Source organism: Camelina sativa, chromosome 8, assembly GCF_000633955.1.
Source record: "Camelina sativa cultivar DH55 chromosome 8, Cs, whole genome shotgun sequence".
Lineage (NCBI taxonomy): Eukaryota > Viridiplantae > Streptophyta > Magnoliopsida > Brassicales > Brassicaceae > Camelina > Camelina sativa.
The window spans coordinates 15,399,973-15,405,972 of record NC_025692.1 but is presented as its reverse complement, the minus strand read 5'-3'; positions in this window follow the sequence as shown (position 1 = coordinate 15,405,972).

Sequence of the window (6,000 nt, the reverse complement as noted above, 5' to 3'; positions counted from 1 at the left end):
TAGTTAGAAAGGCCTTCTTACAAGCATCCCATGTAGTAATAGCACCAGTTGGAAGTGTCTTCTCCCATAGGTGTGCTTTGTCTCCAAGTGAGAAGGGAAACAATCTGAGGTTGAAGCCATCCTCACTAACACCATTGATCTTGGTGAGGCCACAAAGTCTGTCAAATTCATCCAAATGATCCTCCATTGGCAGACCATGGAATTTGTTTGCGTGAATCATAGTGATTAGCCCACTTTTAATTTCAAAATTGTTGTTGGCTACTACAGGAGGTATTATGCCAGCTCTATGGTTGTGTGTATTTGGAGCATCTCCTGCACCAATGTGCCTTGTCCTTTGATCTTGGTTGTTTTGTTGATCCATCAGCAACTGTTCTTCCTGTTCCTGAAGGATTCTGGTTTTCTGTTGCCTCAAGTCTCTTGGTAAGCGGTTGATATGATCAAGGTACCATTGAAGGTTCTTGCTTCCTTTGGATTTAGTCTGCATCAACTGACTCGATCACTATCTCAAACTGACACTCGGTCGAGCACAGGCTCGAGTTGATGACTGAGTCGGACTGAGACGAGAAGACTGACTGAATCTCAGTTGGTTGCTCGATCTCTCACTCTATCGTGCAGACGGTCGAGTGCTGGGTCGAGTTGGTACCTGTGATTCAAAACAACCAAGCAGATGAAGAAGCTAATCAGTAGTGATCAATTTGAACAATATAACTTAATCTTAAACTTGTGTAAATCCTGAATGTCACAAACAATTACTCAAATGGCATCGGCGCCAAATTGAAACATATCTTTTTTGGGTGTTAGTGTGAATGATACTTATGCAATGTGGAATGATCAGGTGGAATGCAAGAAGTTTCAATTACTCTTATGTTGTTGTAATATAAGAGATGTCAATCCATAATGAGTAAGATGCAAGCAATCAGGATGTGAACACTTATTTAAGTTAAGCCAAGTATGAAAATAGTTTTCTTCTAAAAACCTAGTGATAATGATGAAATGTAGAATGTAAAATTACTAAGATAAGAGACCAAATGCAAAGTGAACAGTGTAAATAAAGAAGAAATGATACTAACAAGAGCAAGAACTACACTAATGCAAGACAGTAAATGCAACAGGATTAAACAATGGTGAATGCAATGAAATAGGAATGAAACTAGAAAGATGCAGAACAAGAACTCTGGAAGGAGCTCGAGCAAGCACTCGATCGTATGCTCGATCGAGTACCAGGTCGAGTGGGTTGATACGAAGAACAGAAACGAAATCAGCAATCAAAACAGAGCAAAATGAAAGCAAATCAAACAGGAAGCGAATAACAATAATCAAATAGAGAAATCAATAAACAAAGAAAACTCCTAGGGATAGATTCATGGTGTGATGCTATCTCTAGACAATGATAGAGAAATCAATAAACAAAGAAGGCTCTCAATCAATAGTGAGCTATCTCTAGACAATGATCTTCTAATGCTTGTTAATCCATTCTCATGACAATAACAACCAAGCTTAGATACTCCTAGACCTAGTTCTCATTAGCTAAGACATATAAAAGCAGGCATTAAAGATCCAAATCATCAATGTCAAAAATCACCTTAAACATCCAATCTCTCAGGTTAAGTATGATAATCTCTAGCATTAGCTTTATCTAACAACTTAAACATTGGTGTGATGCTAAGAACCTTAAGATCTATCATTACCCTCTCAGATATAAGAACAGCATAGAGCATATCTAATCTAGAAGAGATATTTAAACAATCAATTTTGATCAGTCTAAGCAACCATAACTCTTATCCAGCCTTATCCATCCCTAAGATCCTAACACACTACTCAGAATCACTAAACATGATGAACAAAATCATAAACCCAGAAATTAATGAAACTTGCATTATTGGAACGATAAGACAAAGATCTAGAATATTGAACAAGGAAGCAAATTCAAATTCTTAATAATTTGAAAGTTATGGAACCAACAAGTATCAAAAATCTAGAAAAAAATACAAGAAAAAGGTGGTTGATGATGTAAACAAAAAGCATAAATTCCCAAAAGGGTAAAAAACTAGGTTTCAGATATTTTTCTCCCTAAAAGTGGCTTTTGGGCGGCCATAGAGTACAATAGGTTTATATAGGAAGGAAGGGAAGCCCTAAAATGGCTAGAAGACAAAATAGAGAGGCGGCTCGGTCAGCTCGACCATTTGCTCGGTCGAGTGCATGGTCGAGTGACCTCTTCTTCTGCTTCTTCCAACGGTCGATTCCCTCTCCTCACACCGCCGAGTGTGGTGGTCGAGTGGACTTCCGGACCTTGGTTCTTTTCTGCTCTAGCTCCTTTGTCTGCTTCACTTGGTGACTCCACTCTCCTTGAGCACTTCTCCATGCTCCTTTGGGTCCTAAATCACCTGATTATGCAAGAAACAATGCAATGCAATACAAACCTACTCTAATGCATAAACAGTTCTAAAATTACTCATAATGGCTAAACAAGCTAATAAAACATGCAAAAGGTGTAAATAAACTAAGGTAAAACAACGTGAAATATATGAACATCAACTTTGCTATTTTTGGAAAGTGTGGTTATCTTTGTGATGATCCTGCGGGATGTTTTCCTGGGTGGCGGTCTTGGTGACGTTTTGTATCATGGTATTGAGTGGTCTTTGTGACGCTTGTGCTTTAATAGAAGTCTTAGTTACGTTTTATACCCTGACAGTAGTCTTGGTGACAGAGGTCTTTGGGACACTTGTCAGTGGTAGTGTTCTTAGTGATATTTTGTACCGTAATGGTGGTCTTTCTAACAAAGATCTTGGTGACGCTTGTCAGTGGTAGTGGTCTTAGTGATGTTTTGTACCCTGATGGTGGTCTTGGCGACAGAGTTCTTGGAGACGCTTGTCAGTGGTAGTAGTCTTGGGATGCTAGATACCTTGGTGGTGGTCTTAGTGACGTTGGATACCATGGTGCTGGTCCCGTTGACATTGATTGGGCTTGATGGTGGTCCTGCGGGACATTTATGTGGTCTTTGTGATATTTTTATGATATGTGTGACATTTTGTGGCCTTAGTGGCGGACCTTGTGGCCATTGTTGGCTGTAGGACATTGTAAATTTTCTACGTGAGCCATAGAGATATGAGATCTCGAACAACTCATGAGGGGACGCTTAGATTCCTGTGTACTGTTATCTCGATGTTCTTTGTGGCCTGAGAGTATAATTGGTATATCGACTTCGGGTGACGATCCAAAGGCGTGCTGCAGGGTGATAGCCCGAGAGCAAGATTGGACTTCCTGGATCTGTAGCTTGAGGGCTCAGACCCGATAGCAAGCCGGCAAAACTCGTAGGTTGATACCTGAGAGCGGGGGAGATGCATGAGTTGAGAGCGAATAATATCAGAGGCGCGGGTTATTGGCCTGATAGAGTCCTCATAGTTAGTCAGAGGATGTGCACGCCATAGAGTTGGATGCCTAGGAGATCCTTGACAGATGGTCGGTATTGCTAGATTCGAGGATTTTGGTAAGCTTGTCAACGGAAGCGAGTCAAGAGGCTTAAGTTGGCGGCTCGCAAAGCGTTCGACACAATGAGTTGGAATATGCGGACATATGGTACTTGTCTATTTTATTACGCTCATAGGGACGATTCCCTATGAGCAACTGTTAAGCGGAAAGCTATCTTGGGTTTAGCCGTCTTGATGAAGTTTCCCTAAAAGCTAGTTTTTCTCTTGCGTCTTGTTTTGGTTGTATGGTTGGGTCTGTGTTCCATTAGGGACGAGTGTGTGGTCAGAGTACCACGGTTGAGTATATTAGGAGTTCATATACGAATCAGGAGGGGGTCTGAGGGTGAGGCCGATGGGGCAACAATGTAACTGATAAGTGAGCCAGTATAGAGGCTGTCGGTTGGACAACAAGTTTTTGCTCAGGCCCAAGATGATTTGTTTGCGGAATTGCTGACAAGGCTACTCGTGAGGATTGTTGACTTATTTGTGGTCATGAATGAGATGATATTCCAGAGCTGGAATATGGGTTGACATGTATGACATTGCGATGTCGTAATCAGATCATGGAAGGTAGATCTGGTCGGGAGATGCTTATAGACGTTAAGACGTGTTTTCTCTAAGAACATGTGGTCCTGAACAACTCATAAGTAGATGATTGGTTCTCCTGAGGGGATGGTGGTTTCCCTGGATACCAATAGCCTGAAGAGCTGTGGCCCTAAGAGTGGCAGAGGAGATGATTAGTCCTCCTGAGGGGATGAATAGTTTCCCTGGTACCGAGATCTCAAGGATTGCGACCTGAGAGTGAGACGGTATGACTTAAAGATGGTGGTGTAAGAGTGAAATCGATATGGTTCGAAGGTTGCAACCTGAGAGTGGACGAGTTGGGAGAAAATATTGTCTAAAACAAGACTATAAGAATAGTGACTAGATGTAAGTCTCAGAGGTTTTTGGTTTTCAATCTTGTGATTTGTTTTGTGGACCGTTGTGACCGTGGAAACTTTTTACAGTCAGGTTGTTGTACTGTCAGATTCGAGGACAAATCTATTGTTAGTGGGGGAGAATTGTAACGCCCGTAACCCAGAAATTGTTTGTGTGCTTGGTGTCGAGCGAGACCAAGGAGATGTCGGTCAACACTAGCAACGTTTTGGGTTACACGGTTAGTTTCATATCCGGTTTTTGGGCGGTTTTGGGGCGGTTTAGTGTGGTTTAAAGGGAACCCTAAACATTCCCTATAAAAGGAGAACATCTCTCTTTCTTTAGGGGTTTTGATCCCCAGTCGATTCCTGCCCTTGAAGGAGAATAGAGAGAAAGTTGGTTGTATCTCTTAGAAGGAAAGAAAAATGAGATGGTTTTAGGGGTGGACAGGAGAAGGAAAGAGGTTGTGATGTGTTGCTTAGGCATGGAGGAAGAAAGGGAAGCACCATTGGTTGTGTGGTGTTGTTTTTAGCCCACATTCGTCCCTAATCCCAGGTAAGTAGGTGATTTGGTGCTCATCTATGGGATTGAGATGTGTGAGATGAATTGTGATGGGGTAAGATGGATTGCAAAGAATCAGTGTGCTGTTTTTCTATGGCTTTAGTCTCTGTGAATGCATGGTTTATGTGCTAAATCGTTAGGATCGAGTATTGGTTGTTGAATTGGGTTTTTGTGGCCAATATGAGTCTGAATTCGACTTCAGGTCGTGTTTCTGGGTTGGTGTCGCTCGACACCAATGACCGACACAAACACCTGCAGATGGACTGCACGAACTGGTTAGAAATAGCTATAAAATTCATATCCATCGGTGGGTTTGTGAAATGGACGGTTGATTTGTGATTTAATCAAGTGTTTTTATTATGGTCTGGCATAGACTGTCTTGTGGTAAGGTTGGGGTGTCGAGCAACACCATAGTGGTGTCGGTCGACACCAGCATGTTGTTGTGTGTTTGGATCGTAGGAGAACAGCTAGGGTTTGGTGTATTTTTGGAAGTGTTTGTAAGGAGCGATTTCTACGCCGGTTGTCTCGTCGAAATTATGGGTTTCCAGTGAGATTATTTTCCGTGGATCCTGTGCGAGGATTGGGAATCCGGGTGTGGTTGTTTCAACGGAGACATAGTAGACTATACATACTTTAAAGTAGAAAAAAATTATATATGTGAACATAAGTTTTCTTTTGTCAAACAGTTGAGATTAAATGTAATATTTGATGTTATAATATGATGTTTAAGGATAAAAAAGAGTCCAATTATGGATTCATTACTAGAAAGTAAAATTTACGTGTAGTACAATACTGTTAAAAAAATTTGCGACAAAGAGTAGGTAAATTCTGTAAGATTTTTTTACGTATACTTTTTAGTAAGTAATGATAACTCAACCGATAAAAAAAAAGTATTGAAAGATGAAAAATTTGAAAAATAATTATGAATTTATACAAATAAATTTGATATCTACAGAGATTTATATTTTTTATATTGATTAATTATAATTATATTCAACGGTGTGTATTCATAATAAAAGAAATTATAGTCGCGGGTTATAAATCTACTAGTATATAA